Here is a 16425-nt window from a genome sequence, read left to right as displayed (position 1 = left end):
TGCTGCTCCTGAGAGAAGCCCAGAGCTTGTATCCAGGCCATCAGCTGTTCACACTCTAGAGAATGATCTTGTGGGGTGTTTCTTCTTCTAGCAGCTGATACCCTAAGCTCCTTTGTAAACTTCTGATCCTGCTGAAGAATTGTATGACTCAGTTTGAATATGCAAATGCTGGTCTTCTTTTGAGTTACGAGATGCAGGTCAGATTTTGCTATCAAACTTTAACAATTAGTTTGTTAACAAAGAACAGGTACAGTCACTCAAATTTTTGTTTTCTAGGCAAATATGGAGTGATGTTGTCTTTGTTTTATATATTTATATGTGTGCGTACGTACTTTGTCAGATGCCATCAGGCCATTATTTCAGTGTAGGTTATGAAATTCCTTCAATAAACTTTGTGTGTCTTAGTTTTTCTTAATTCCTTATGTAAAACTGTGATTAGTTATATAGAAATTAGAATATGAGTTAGAAGTTGGTGTAAATTCACGGGGGGGATGCACCCTGTTACTGTGATCTTTCACTTAAAGGGAGCCAAATACCATTTTGCGTCTAAAGATTTGGGTTCAATTTTTTGTTTCTCCTGAAGTGCCGTCACTAGCTTGTAAACAGTGCAAAGAGTTACTGCATTGCCCATGTCCTGCCCTAGGTATTACTGATGTCTGTGGGTGTTGAATACAGCAAAATAGAACCTCGACGTCATGTCGAGGCAGGTACTGTAAGTTAAGGAGGAAATGTATTTTCAAAGGGGAACGAATAGTTTGTTAGGCTTTGGTAAAGAAAGGCAAGTACTGAAAGAGAATAAATAACAGGTTTATTTGTCTTTCGAAGAAATTCTTCCTAAGTGAGTTCAGAACATTTGTAGTTTTTAAGTTTTCATGTGCACGCCACACATTTCCTCACAACTACTGTCATCAAATCCAAATTAATTAGTTATACCTGTGTAAATGAAAATAAGCTTAGGCTTAGCCTGAGAGCTTGGGCTCATATACAGCAATAGAAATAGATTATTGTGTTGTCTTTTAAAAAATAATTAGTCCCCTCTAATGGCCAGGTAGACATAGGAAGACAGCCAAACACAGTATGTAAAAGTCTGTTTCTTACTTGCATCTGTACCAATGACAACGCCAAATACTTGATCCCATTGCTGCTAATAACATTTTGCTATCAATTTTGAGATCAGAAATTAGTCTTAACTGAGGGTATCACGTAAATAAACAAGTTTGTACTAAGTCTCATATGAATTTAGCAGGCAGAGCTTTACCATTTTTCTTCCTTTCTAAAGCTGTAATAGAATTCCTGAACACTATTGAAATTGTGCGATCTTTTTAGGAAACACTTAGCCCATGTTGACTTGTGAACCTGCAGAAACAAATGCCATCATAACGGCTTTTCATTTTACGTTAGCTGCCAAATAAGAAGCAAGGATCTAGCTCTTGCCCCCATCAGGTTTATAACCATATAGCTCAGTCATTTTGAACCACATCAGAGAATGAAGGAGGAGAAATCATGCTCAAAACTTCATTCGCTGTCTGATGTGTACATAAATGTTTATGATACAAAAGATGCAAGAAATATATCTTCCCAGAAGGAGATAATGTATTTCATTGTTTTCAAGTATGTTGCTTTCTCAGCTTTGTATGTAATAAAGCAGAAGTTAATTTTGTTAAAAGGAATTGACAACAATAAGCAGTTCTAAAATATGAAACACTTCAGTTTGCCCTGGTAGACTTATGTACATGTGTAAACCAGGGTAACTGTGAATGTTAAATGCCTCTTCAGCTAAGCAGATGGCATTAGTGCAAATAAGAGGATTCTTTGCTTTGTGAAGAAGAGAGCACAGAATGGGAGATTTAGGGGCAAATTATGCTGGACTGTCAGTTGTACCAAGACTAAGGAAGTACCGCACATAATTTAAAAAGCCCGAGGGGAATAAATTCCAGGCATCAACAAGGAGAATTCTTGTAGCATTGGATATTGTGCTCTGCATCCAACATGTTTTTTTACTTGTCTTTTTCCACCCTTTTGCCAGGATTTGTGAGGAGCCTCTAATGGCAGATTAATGACTTCCCTACAGCACCCTGCTAAGTGAACTTAGTTGGGGATAATCAGACTTGTTAGAGCTCTGTTCCTCTAATTTCAGGTGGCCAAAGCAGAGGCCAGACTCCTACCCTAGCTGTGCAACTCTGTTCTTTTACCTACTCTGATAGACATGCTTTGGAGTTATGATTTCAGTAACTATCTCTGGAAATCTTGTGTTGAAATAGCAAGATGTTCACATGTTCCACAGCATTTCTTGGAACTGGTAATTTATTTCTGATTTGTTTACCTGATTCAGAAAAATATCAGATTTTTGAAATCTGTTATTTTAACAATTACCCATTCAAACTAGATTTTGATTTTCTCAAACACAAAAATAAAAATATTCATCGTACAGATTTCTGTGGAAAGGGCTTTTCATGCAAGGTAATGTCAGCTCTGGATGCCCTCTTAAAATAGGTTCTGTTGTTATGAAGGTGGCTTCTTTTACTAAACCTGAAGATCTCCCTCCAGAGTAGCTGTATGCAATAGATGAGGAAAGCTTGGAAGATGGATTCTTGGAACGGTTTAAGTTGTTTGGCCCAAAACTTTTAGAAGCTGATCCCCTCATTTCATAGTTCACATAGTGACCATTTATGGTACTGTTGCTCTGAAAAACCAAGTCCTAGAATAAAAAAATATATAAAACTAATATATAAAACTCTAAAAGAAAACCTGAAGGAGAGATTTCTATTTGTAAGGTGTTACCAACTTTTCTTTATGGTGGCACCATTAATTTCTGAAAAGAATCGGTTTTATTTTAATAAAATAAACATGAAGGTCTGATTCACTCATTACATATGCTAGCGTAAATGTTACGGGGAATCACACATTAGCATTCCACCTATTCATCTAGAAGTTGCAGCTGTCACCAGGGCATACTAGATCTTCTAACAGCAAGTGAAGAACTGTGAAACAAAAATTACTTGTAATCCTTAATTTGGTATAGTGTTGCTTAGCTTAACAGAGTACCTATGAGTACAAAAAAGCAATTGCAAGCATAGTACTGCGGTTCCATTATGAGATGTACAAAGAGTTGTCAAAATATAATTAAGAACTGAAATATTTCTTGTATTCCTAAATCATTTCTTTACCAAATGACCTTTGTATTTTCTTCATCCTATGCTACAGATGGCAGAAATACACTAGTGTGTTCTGTGTTTTATTAGGAATTATGTCAAAGCAAAGTGTTGCACTGTGTTCAGGAATATTATATAGTGTTTTACTATCCTGCTGCACATGTTTTTAATTCAATATTAAACTCCTACTGGCTTATTGTTTTTACTGATCCTCATGCTGTATTTCAGCTTTGAATTCCAGTTCAATTTGTTGCAGATCCCAGTAGTTTCACTAGCTTTAAAAAAAAAAAAAAAAAGTTATAAAAATGTGTATTTCATCAAGCTTATGGTGACTTAAAGATAACACTGTGATATCTAAGATCTTAGTCTTTCACTAGGTTCTCAAAATATCAGTTTCCTTGATCACCCGTTATCAGTCCAGAGCCCTGGTAAATTTCTGTGCTGGAAGCTCGGAAGTCCTGCAAACTAGAGCAGACCTGGGAGATTTGGATCTCAGGCTACCAGATGGAAGCTTCAAAATTTGTATTTTCCATTTTAAAATGACACTTTTGTCAATTGAAATTTGGCTTTAAGCAACCTTAGATGTTAGCAGAAATGCTTCAGGTTCTTTATATTGAATTCATGCTGGCATGAAGCGCTGTGATGATGTGCTATTCTTTCCTGTAAGTATGAGTCAAGTTTGGAGGATAGAAAAAAGAAAAAATAGAAAATCCTGCAATACCTTTCATCGGAGTGTTTTGTGTACTGCCAGTAACGTTATTAATGAGCATGGCATGGAAGTGTCCATTCTGTTTGTGAGCTTTAATCCACAATTTTATGTTTGAAAAATGCTTTGGCTGTCCCTGCAATAGCATAGGATTCCTAATAATCTTTTTTGCTGAGATCCATCAGTAACATTCAAGAGTTGTGAGCTGCTGAGAAACACATAGGAGAATCACGTATTTTCAGAAATACAATCCAGTTGTATTGCACAGTATGTCTGTTAGTGATCATTTGCCAAAAAGAATGAATATCCATTTAAGTATACATATACATATGTGTGTAATTTCCCCTGAAGATGTTCTGAATTTTGTAGCCCAAACTATTAGTCTTGAGGAGAAAACTGTTTTGTTTTTAATAAACTTTATGTTGTCTTAAATTGCTTCCTGTATAAAGAAAGATGTTGCTAGCCTTAAAGATTACAAAAATATCTTCAGTCATCTCACTTTTAGATATGCCCATGTATAAAAGTATGTATATGTTTGTAGTTGATATAAAAATACCTTTGTATTTATCCAGTGTTTCAATTCATACTTTACAAATCTGAACAGTTCTCAGAATAACTCTATGAAGTATGTCATTGTAGTTTTCCCCTGTTGTAGATGAGGAAATTGAGGAAGATAAATGAAAGGTTTGGTTCTTCTACTAGCATTTGTTTGTCTTATAGTAACACATATACTATTTTATGTGCTTTTTTAATTCGCTTTTATATCTATATACTCATTGACTTCGAATAAATTAATCTGTGATTAAGGGTTGACACAGACACATCAAGACTAGAGTTATGACTTAGAGCGTCAAGTTTTTGCCTGTTTTAGCAATGACTTATAGCTAGGGTAGTTTGGAAACTTTTGCAGTAACCTGGTACTTACAGCTTGCCTCAGATAGATTTGCGTAGTGTAGCTTTTATCATTACATTTGTCAGGCAGTTCTTGTAAAAAGGCTTGTTTGGGTACCGATGGAGCCTGGCATGCACAGAAACTATTTAAGAGACTACAGGATGTGCAAGGCGGGGATAGGAAAGAAAGAAGGATAAGATCCTCAGAGAAATGTATGTTGGTATTTCACTAAAATATGTTTTTCCCAAGCATTAGCATATCCTCAAGTTAAAAAAGTTACCTAGGTTGTGAAATAATTTCATTGCTCTTAATCTGCAGAGGTTATACTGCAGTCTCAGAAGCCTTTCTGTCCCTTAGGCTATATTTTACACAGCTATGGCTTTATACTAATATTTTACTGCCACTTTCTTTTAACCATTCATGATTTAAGTAATCTAACACACCACTTCTTTTACAGTAGCATTTTATAGTAGCATTTGCAGACAACACTAAAAGAATATCTAAATCTTTCTTTGGCATTCTACTACCTTGAATGAGCAAATGTATCCTGTACTGAGTAGTAAAGTTTGGAAAAGAAAAAACAGTGTATGTACAGGATGACATGCCTTTGAAATACTGAATGAAACTCAGGGCATTGCTTCTGAAACAAGTGTGAATTCACCACAGTAAATGGAAGAATGGAATTGACCTCCCCTATTTAAAAGTCTGTGTTAAAATCCATTTGCTGAAATTGAGTTTAGTGTTGAAATACAGCAAATGTATGTTAGCAGCAAAACCTTGTTTGTATGTGAGCTATCCAGTTTTGCTCATTTACACAAGCTCAGCCTTTATTACTTTAATGTAAAAATGCCTTGGTATGATAGCAGGTATGGGCCAAAATTCTTCAAAAAGGGTACCAGGCTTTTAGTAGCAGATTCTTTGAAATTAATCTTAATGCTTTCAATAATGAATTTTGGGTTGTTTTTAATTTCTTCCAAAGAAAGAGATGGGGAAATGGGAGAATCTATGAAAACAGAATGAAATGGGCATGGGTCACAACAATCAAGTTGGGTTTTTTTTCCTTGAATCGGCTTACTTTTATTTCACTAGCTGCCTTGTTTTCAAACTAGTCCTTATTTCAAGTAGATGAACAGAGAGTTTTTCAGGTATTTCAATCATTTGTTCCTGTGTGGTTATGATTTTTTTGTAGAGCTGTACCCTATGCAGCATCTGTTAATGAAGTACATACATTCTCTCCTGGACCCTATTGCCGGTCAAAGGAGGATCTGCCTGGTAGATATTTGTATGCTATTTCTCTACTCAGTAATAATGGAGACAGTAAAGTTGAAAGATCCAGAAGGCTAGGAAGCTTGGAAGACATATTTCAATGACCACAGGTACTTCTCTTGTAGGTAATGACTGGCAGTGGCAAATCTCCATTGCTCTGAAGCTCTCCCTTTCCCTTGCTTTCTTCCTTTGCCTGTTTTCTTCAAAATACTTGAAGTTCAGTCTGTCATCCTCATCAAAAAGGTTCTTTTAAGTCAAACAAAAAAGACCAAATGAGCAAAGGACACTGTCATTTCAGCTGAATTATCTACCAGGCTACTAAGCAATCAGGGAAGCACTAGAGGTCTTTGAATTACAGAAGCCACTGTTCAAGTTTTAGGTAAAAAGTGACTGAAACATTAGAATGTGAACTACTGTTTCTGAAAATAACAGGAAGTTGTTAACTCCCAGTGAGGAGCTGCTTTCTTACTAAGCTTCTAGGAATAAATGAGAGAGCTGGCCTATGGATAGAAATCTACCAAAGGAAGTATAAAAAATATTTAATGGTGTATTTTTTTATCTCAAAAATCTGGAAAAAGGATTTCATGAGTTTGATTGGCAGGAGGTGTAATTTTTTCTTTTCAATTTCTATTGTGTTGGGGAAGAAAGCCAGAATGTATTTCCATGATCCCTGCAGTTTTATAAGCCCTAAATTCCACCAGACTATATTGGTCTACCTTTTAAGTCTTTTTCTTTTTTTTTATTATTTTCCCAAGTTCTCATTTGGGTTTGGAGTATATTAATTGCTTCCATAAAGTAGAATGTTTTGATCGGGTTCAAGGCTTCAATACCTAATGCATCTGCTTAGACCAAGGGGGCAGAAGGATACCAGGCTTTTTGAGCAAAATAGCTCTGTATTTGTACAGTCTGCTTATTGGCTGCTTACTGGTACAGTCCTCACTGGCGAGTACAGAAAACTCCTCTGGAGTGGTACTATGCCATTCTTATTCTAATAAATGGGGCTAATTGGGAGGTTAAGCAGTGTGAGTTATTTTTTCTCCTTTGTTTCATATACCTTTTAATGTTCAATGCAAAATAAAAGGCGTGAAGTCTGTGGCAATAAAAACTGTTTAGAGCTATAACTTCTTTCCTGCTTCAGTAGTTTGACACAACAATAAATGCAGTTCTTCTGAGGAAAAGGTGAAGCAATCTACCTTGAAAACTCTTTGCACTCTAGTTCTTATTGTAAAATTTGAAAGCAGCCTGTCATTTTTCTTTGTCTTCCTGTCACCCAAACATGCTTTTTTATAGTTGTTTAATTCATTGCTCCTTGAATTTCTGCGGCATCATTTCTGTTGACTGCAGTGAATACTTATTAATGAAAGCACAAGACTCTAGTCATAGAATCATAGAATCATTAAGGTTGGAAAAGACCTCTAAGATCATCGAGTCCAACCGTCAACCCAACACCACCATGCCCACTAAACCATGTCCCTAAGTGCCTCAGCTACACGTCTTTTAAATACCTCCAGGGATAGTGACTCAACCACTTCCCTGGGCAGCCTGTTCCAATGTTTAACCACTCTTTCAGTCAAGAAATTTTTCTTCATGTCCAATCTAAATCTCCCCTGGTGCAACTTGAGGCCATTTCCTCTCGTCTTATTGCTAGTTACTTGGGAGAAGAGACCGACACCCACCTCGCTACAACCTCCTTTGAGGTAGTTGTAGAGCGTGATAAGGTCTCCCCCCAGCCTCCTTTTCTCCAGGCTAAACAACCCCAGTTCCCTCAGCCGCTCCTCATAAGATTTCTCCAGACCCTTCACCAGCTTCGTTGCCCTTCTCTGGACACGTTCCAGTACCTATGTCCTTCTTGTAGTGAGGGACCCAAAACTGAACACAGTATTCGAGGTGCGGCCTCACCAGGGCCAAGTACAGGGGCACGATCGCTTCCCTAGTCCTCCTGGCCACCCTATTTCTGATACAAGCCAGAATGCCATTGGCCTTCTTGGCTGCCTGGGCACACTGCCGGCTCACGTTCAGCTGGCTGTCGACCAACACCCCCAGGTCCTTTTCCGCCAGGCAGCTTTCCAGCCACTCTTCCCTAAGCCTGTAGCGCTGCATGGGGTTGTTGTGGCCAAAGTGCAGGACCCGGCACTTGGCCTTGTTGAACCTCATACAGCTGGCCTGGGCCCATCGATCCAGCCTGTCCAGGTCCCTCTGCAGAGCCTTCCTACCCTCGAGCAGATCAACACTCCCACCCAACTTGGTGTCATCCGCAAACTTACTGAGGGTGCACTCGATCCCCTCATCCAGATCATCGATAAAGATACTGAACAAGACTGGCCCCAATACTGAGCCCTGGGGAACACCGCTCGTGACCGGCCGCCAACTGGATTTAACTCCATTCAACGCAATTCTCTGGGCCCGGCTGTCCAGCCAGTTTTTGACCCAGCGCAGAGTCCACCTGGCTAAGCCGTGAGCCGCCAGCTTCTCTAGGAGAAAGCTCTGGGAGAATGTCAGAGGTTTTACTGAAGTCCAGGTAGACCACATCCACAGCCTTTCCCTCATCCACTAGGCGGGTCACCTGGTCATAGAAGGAGATCGGGTTGGTCAAGCAGGACCTGCCTCTCATGAACCAGTGCTGGCTGGGCCTGATCCCCTGGTTGTCCCGCACATGTCTTGTGAGCGCCCTCAAGATGAACCGCTCCATAATCTTCCCCGGCACTGAGGTCAGGCTGACAGGCGTGCAGTTCCCCGGATCCTCCTTCCGTCCCTTCTTGTAGATGGGCATCACATTGGCAAGCCTCCAGTCGTCTGGGACCTCCCCCGTTAACCAGGACTGCTGATAAATGATGGAGAGCAGCTTGGCGAGCTCCTCCACCAGCTCCCTCAGCACTCTCGGGTGGATCTCATCCGGCCCCATAGACTTGTGAGCCTCCAGGTGGCGTAGCAGGTCATTGACTGCTTCCTCTTGGATTACGGGGGGTTCATCCTGCTCACCGTCCCCGTCTTCCAGCTCGGGGGGCCGAGTACCCTGAGGATAACTGGTCTGCCTGTTAAAGACTGAGGCAAAGAAGGCATTGAGTACCTCAGCCTTTTCCTCATCCTCAGTGACAATGTTCCCCCCCGCATCCAATAAAGGATGGAGATTCTCCTTGGCTCTCTTCTTGTCATTAATATATTTGTAAAAACATTTTTTGTTGTCTTTAACGACAGCGGCCAGATTGTGTTCTAGCTGGGCTTTTGCCTTTCTAATTTTCTCTCTGCATGACCTAACGAGATCCCTGTACTCTTCTGGAGTCGCCTGCCCCTTCTTCCACAAGCGGTAAACTCTCCTTTTTTTCCTGAGTCCCAGCAAGAGCTCCCCGTTCAGCCAGGCTGGTCGTCTTCCCCGCCCGTTCTTCTTATGGCACATGGGGACAGCCTGCTCCTGCGCCTTTAAGACTTCCTTCTTGAAGAACATCCAGCCTTAGTCAACTGCACTTTCTCTTGTTATTGAACCTTATAAACTATTGAATATTATCAAGAAGCCCATGACATAATAAATATTTTCATCTATTGATAGCAGACTCATTTTTGCCTATTCCATAGCTACCATGTTATATATTATTTTTTTTGTCACTTGTGACATAAGCACTCAAATGCTGAGTGAATCCTGATATAGAAATTCAGCCTTGTTTTTAAATTCCACCACTAGCATGGTCACACATGCGGATACACATGTGAAGACCTACACATATATGTATATTCCTATTGGAGAGGATATAACAGGGATACAAAAATAATCTGCTGTATAGTAGTCTAGTATAGGACAGGGTGGGACTCCAAGTGTCTATTTTCAATGCAGCGAAAGGAAGAGGAAGAAGAAGTAGGGAGGCTCTGTGAAGGTAAAGGAGTGCAGAACAGCCTACCTGAGTTACTGGAGGATGAGGAGTTAATCTTGGTCATACTATATTTTTTAGCAGGGCCTGTTGCGGTAGGGGTAATGGTTTTAAACTAAAAGAGGATAGATTTAAACTAGATATAAGGAAGAAACTTTTTTACAATGAGGGTGGTGAAACACTGGAACAGGTTGCCCAGCGAGGTGGTAGATCTTTCAAGATCCATCCCTGGAAACATTCAAGGTCAGGTTGGACGCAGCTCTGAGCAACCTGATCTAGTTGAAGATGTCCCTGCTCGTTGCAGGGGGGTTGGACTAGGTGACCTTTAAAGGTCCCTTCCAACCCAAACTATTCTATGATTCTAAGACAGCATGTGATGCTTTTTCAACTCTCAGGTAGGCATGTAATGAGACAGGGATCTGCTGGAAGAGTAGGAAGCCTGAACCAGTCTGTATCAAAAACGTGTCTCATTTTTTGAATGTTTTATAAACCAAGTATTGAGCAATGAAACTGGTATTTTGTTGTACTGTCATTAAAAAAATTATTTTTAAAATCATGGATTGAACTCCAAAAAATGCTGAGACTGGTTTGGAAATAGCAAATGTAACAGTAATAGTAGAAAAAGCTCACTGTTCAGTCTGGTTTAGGCATTTTGATTCTGTAGGGCACACATCAGTTGTGTTTTCAAATGTCTTCCTGCAGTTCTGGGCACCAGCCAAAAACTGGTGTGTTTCTGTCTTTTTGATGTAACCAAGATTATGTGTTTGTATCTTCCTTGCACCTATGGTATTATTGAAAACAGAAACTCTGGATGTTTTCCTATAGAATGAGAGACTTAGCAATATTAGATTTTCTCATCTGTGTTTTTATGTGCTGTTTTACACATTTAGTAGAGTGGAATTTCCTTTGTGGTGTTTTTTTACAGTATTGCATCAAAACTCTAATATCATCAGTAAACTTCTTATCTAGCAAGTAGGAGAATAGGAGGGTGCACTGTGGACAAGGCAATGAAGGCTCAGATTCGGGAAATACATGTATTGCAGTGCATTGAGCAGTAAGTGGTAGTCAGGAGGCTTTTTCTTAACTTTAATAATGTGACAAGTTTTTCTGTCACCATATCTTTGGTCTTACTGGCATGTACGGCAGCTACTCAATTCACAAGAAACTTAAGGGTTGATTCAGATTATAATGTTTGCTTAAATTAATTTATGGCAATAGTAAAGCCGATCCTTGATTTTTCATGCTCGGGCAATGGGTCCATAGTCACATACTCTCCGCACCATGGGGTCTTTATAGGACTATTTGTGTTGAGTTTTGTAGGTTTTCAAAGAAAAACATCATGTTTGTCTACAGAAGGGGAGAAAAAGGGGGGGGAAGAGGACAGCCTTACTGATTAATCAAAGAAAGCAAGTATGTCGGAGAAAGGAAAAGGAGACCTCCTCTAGCAGGTTCTTGCTTGGGACACCGAGCCTTATGCTTCTTCCTGGGTACTGAACTACTCAGTTAGCCATGACCCCTTTGCAGCTTGTGATGCAATCTGATGATTTTTGTGAGCAACATCATAAAGCTCAAAAAAGCACCCCATCCTGATCTCAGCAAGAGCATTGCATGAGAAATGAATATCTAAATTATAGTCTAAATGCCTTCTTGATGCATTTTGGGTAGATCGTGTTCTCCTGCCTGCAGTTTATGAACTTGTCTGATTTAGGTATTGGCATAAATCACTGACTTCTGAATACGGTTGTATGAATTTACGGCAGGATTCACTTGCAATTTACTTGTTGATGTGAATGTTAACTGAGCTGTTTATCTAGATTGTTATATGCATCCATTTTATGTTTTTCAGGTTACATCCATTTACATAATGTTTATTAAGTCAGGCACGGTTATTGTGTCAAATATTCAGGTTTCCTTTTCTCTGCCTCGGAATATTGTAACAAAAACTTGAGAATATAAGGGAAGCAAAAGAGAGATTGGTAAGAGTCTTTTGGGTGGTGGGTTGTTTTTTTTCTTTAAAGTTTTCCCCATAAGTCAGTCATATCCCAGGGGAAGAATAAAATATGTAAAAGAGAAGGGAATATAATTTCAGTGGTAGAAGCTGTTCAGATTCACTGGAAATTCATGTGAGCACTTGTAAAATTGATGCAAGGTGAGATGTTGGCATTGTAAACTAGCATATGTAAACACTGGCTGCAAACATGGCCAAGTTCAGCAAGTGCCAAAACCACATTGCTCAGTAGTTCAGGGCTTGCGTAGTGGATGCAAGACTGAAATGAGTGTAGGAACTTTGAAATAATATTGTGTTTCATAATACTCTGTGTAACCTCTTATGATTCAGCATATCTGATCCTAATATTTTACAGCAACTATAGGTTAGACTGGGGATTGTTGTTCCAGTCAGGAACTTGTAATTTGTGAAAGTCATAGGCCAAATTTCAAAGAAAGAAAAAGTTTTACTTTTGTAACTGAATACTTTGTTGTTATGTGCTGAAACCACCTTTTACCCTCGAAATAAACTGCAGGAATTGAATTAACTTAGGCGATGTATGGCATGTCATTTAGTTGTGAAAACACGATTAAACTAAGTTGGCAAATTGATTTCCTTTTTGAATTTGTCTGGTTCACTTTTCTGCTCATCTGCACAAGGCCGCTATTCCCTTATACTGCCAGTTACACTCTTATTGTGGATGCTGTAGCTGCTAGTAGGGATGAATGCACTGTATGCGGTTTTATCCCAAACGAAAATGAAGGCTGGTTATTGCAAGCTACATTCAGTCCTCTAGCTACCAGGTTGCCTTAGCCTATGGCTGTTGTGGTTGAAATGTAGGAAAGCAGTGACTGTATCTTTAGGTAAACTTTGAAGTTTATTACACCTATGTCTTCTGTGGTAGCTCTGTCTTATGGGATTTGCTGAGTTTGACATCTCAGGTTCCTTAGGACCCTTGAAGGTGGGTGGTCCCACTGGGACCTGGGACTGTCACAGTCCAACTGATTCTGCTTGGTTGGTTGTTGCCAGCTTGTGCTGGGTGCTGGCAGGTCCTTTTTGCAGTGGCATCATATGGGTCATCTATCAGTCACTAAAAATCTGGATTCCTCTGCCCTGACTTTGGAGCTTTCTACAGAACCTACCAACATTGCTGTTTCTTTGAACCCCTTCCTGAGAATCCCTTACTATTTTCAGTTCTAGTTTCGCCTCAATGCTTGGAGCCTTTTTGGTGAAGTCATGGTAGAACTGCCTGTATTAAGGTTAAAGGCAGATCTATAGCAATAGGAATATGGAGAGAATATATCTATAAGAGAATACAGATAACTGAATGTAAAACCAATATAAATCAAATACTGGCTTTTTAAGAGGTTCTCTGAATGTAACTGTTGCAAAACTATAAAGGTGGCAATGGCTGCAAGGGTGGAATACGAAATTAGCATCTTTCAGGGAATGAATTATAAAAATGCCAGCTGTGTGAAAAGTCATACTGATCACACTCGGTTAACCCTAAGGAGAATGTTGTCTGAATGAAGACCACAACGATTGGTCTCATGTTTTCTAGTACTGTGTTCTCTTGCCCTTCTATTTCTTGTACACATATTTATAATAACGTAAAGATTTCATCAGAGAATGGAAATGGGATTTTGATAGCCAAAAAGAAAAGGTCACCTGCCAGTAATCATGAACATGGCTATTGAATGGATTTGACCCTGATTTCAGCTTTGCTCTTGGCTGGCAGGTGCCTGGAGGCCTTTCAGTCTGCTTTAGAAGGCCTTGTTTTAAAACCAGTAGTATTTGTCGCCTAATTATGAATGCAGATTTTGCATGCGTTTGTGATTTACAAGGCCTTGCTTATGTGAAACAGGCTATAAACTCTCCTTGGAAATGTGTAGTAGTCTAGAGTAGGTAATTACATTTTGAGAAAAGAGCCTCTGTTTCCAGTGAAAACACTGTAAAGTTATTTCAGAAATGCTCTGACCTCAGACGTTTCATATAACTTACACAAAATGCTTTCACATTTGTGCAGCAACTAGCAGCTTGATCTCTGCCATCTCGTAAACGAAAGCACAGAAGTCTCCCTGGGAAAAAAGCAGGATGTCTATGCTGTAGCCTACAAAGCTAGTGATATTTTACTCACTCTGTTCTTTGTGTCTATACCCTTAAACAGAAGAAACCTTGCCCTCCTTTAAACAAATCTGTCTCCTAATCACACCTCACCCCCGCAAACCCAACTTTCCCTCAGATTTTTTTTCCTCCCTGCCTCCACTCAGTGTACACACACTAATAAATTCTGCAGTAAAAACCTTGGGAGAATTTCTCAGCACAAATGGAAAGAAGATGTCAAAGGCTGAGGATAGGAATTTTCTTTTTAAAGTTGCAAAAACAATAGAGAACAATTGAAACAATGGGGGGAGAGCCAGAGATGGGTGAACAAGCCATGAAAGAATTGCATTAATTTTCTTTTGATGAAACCCCACTGGTTCTCTTTACTAGCATCCAAAAGAGCTATTTTTGTTTGCAATTGTGTGTTTGTTTTTCAAAACTCTTGGTGGAAAGCAAAAGCATTGCAAATACAAGTGCAGAGACTTGTGAGAATGTTCACACCAGAAATGCTCTCGTGGCCTTTTGAAAAGCTGTTTTTAACTTCTGGTACAATAAAGTTGTCAGATATTGATGAAGACTTTGTATGAAAAATTTGTATGCTGGAAGGATGACTTAATAGAAACAATGGTGTGTGGCACTCAGGGAGAGCAAACACCAAGCAGTCATAATTGCTGGCTTTGCCCAATAGAGAGCAATGAAAAAAACCCCTGGATTTCTGAATACGATATGGACGGGTAATTTTCAGAAAACCCTGCACGGAAAAAGGAGAACAAAATTTAATTGAGATATGTGATTCAGTCTTATTAAAAAACATGTTTGGGTATGGATTGTGCTTTCAGAGAACTCTTAACAGAGGAAAATATGCAGGGGAGAGGCAGGGGCCACTTCTGCAGGTGGAGACAGCTGAGCGTATTGCCAGCAGTTGTACCAGGGAGATGGTCTAGTAGTCCTGCAGATCTGCTGGCTGAACCTCTCGCGTGAGCACGCTCTAACTTGTTTCTGTTCCAGTGAGCCAGCTTAGTTCAGGGAGCTGATGCGGTCTCTGCTGTCTTAGTTTGTACCAACTGGCAGATCTGTGGCGGGCACACCTCAGAAAAGTTGTGAGCCAAAACCCGTCAGAAGCAGGGCTACCCTTGGGTGTAAGAATGGCATTGAGCATCTGGATGAAGGCAGTAACAACTCCCACAATCGCAGCATGATCCAAAAGCCAACATCTGTCTGCAGTCTTGGTCATGTCATGTTACCTATAATTTCACACCTAAGACCCAAGAAATAGGATTCTGACTGTAGCAGATAGGGGTCATGATATTTGCAGTTTGCAGCCAGTAAGCTATTCAGAGCCAGTAATGGTTTGATAATTCAAGGAGATAGAACACATAAGCATAGCCTTTTGCTTGTGCTCAGTGTTCACTGTAAAAAAAGACAGTAACAGCCAGCATTGAGTGATTTTAGTTCTTCCTATTCCACAGTTACTGTGTTACTGATGGTATGTTTGTGAATTCACAAACTTGATGGCATGTATGCGTGTTTTAAAATGGGCCTGCTGAAAATGTGCTCTACTGTAATGTCATGTCCAAGTAGTTATGTGTGGAGTCTGTAGCTAACAGTAGACAATGCTGCATGTAGTTTCCAGTGTATATATATGAACATGTGCATTAGAAAGGGGCAGTAAAGGATAAAGTATAAAAAAATAGATGGAAAAACCTTAGAAGTGCAGCAAGGTTGTATCTATTCATTAAGTCATTTTGTTTAATTTGTTTTTAAAGAGGACAAGTTCTTGCAGGGCAACACAAAGTGGAGAGGGGTCATAGTTAATTGAGCAGATGGTTTCCACTCAGCTTGCAGTGAGCACTGTCCTTTCTAAAGGAGACGTGGGGACACTGTGTAGCAGACTTGTTTCTATGTCCTCTGCAGCAGATGAAAGAGATGGCAGGCTATGGAAGGAGAGGCATATGCTTTAACTCCTTGAAAGATTTAGCAGCAGATGCTCTTCTCTGGCATGCATCAGAAGCCCTTAAAAATAAGCAGAAAATTGGCTACAGTAGGGATTCTCAAAGGCTTGCATGTGGTTGATCACATCTTTAATACACAGCAGACTGACCTTCCTTCCATTTCCATTTATGTGAACCGCACGAATTTTTACTAGTGTAAATTCTGAAATGGTCCAAACGTGCTCTGCTCAACTAGGTTGCACTTGGTTATTTCTAATGTTACACATTTTCTTGTGCTACATGTGCGCACACACACACGTGCGCACTCTCTCTGTTATAACAGTGGACCCAGCTTGCTTGGATGGCTCCTTCTCTGTTTCCAGCTGCTTTCATATGTACCTCAGGTCCTTCTTTGTAACGAAACACCTGTGTATCTTTCAGAAAGCTGGAGGTATAGTCTGCACTGTGTAAGCAGCCAGTTCTCTGCAGAGTGCTAGCATTTTTATTCACAAGACACTAACCTGAAAA

The 16425-nt window shown here is 39.8% G+C and overlaps 1 protein-coding gene across 1 annotated transcript in view; it reads left to right on the top strand.

Annotated features, from left to right (window-relative positions):
- The window catches only part of COL25A1 (collagen type XXV alpha 1 chain), a 337364-nt gene that overhangs the window by 205783 nt on the left and 115156 nt on the right, over positions 1–16425 (top strand). The window lies entirely within an intron of this gene.

Source organism: Aptenodytes patagonicus, chromosome 4 (genome assembly GCF_965638725.1).
Source record: "Aptenodytes patagonicus chromosome 4, bAptPat1.pri.cur, whole genome shotgun sequence".
Taxonomy (NCBI): Eukaryota; Metazoa; Chordata; class Aves; order Sphenisciformes; family Spheniscidae; genus Aptenodytes; species Aptenodytes patagonicus.
Note: the sequence above shows the minus strand (reverse complement) of the source record. Positions and strands in the feature narration are given on the sequence as shown.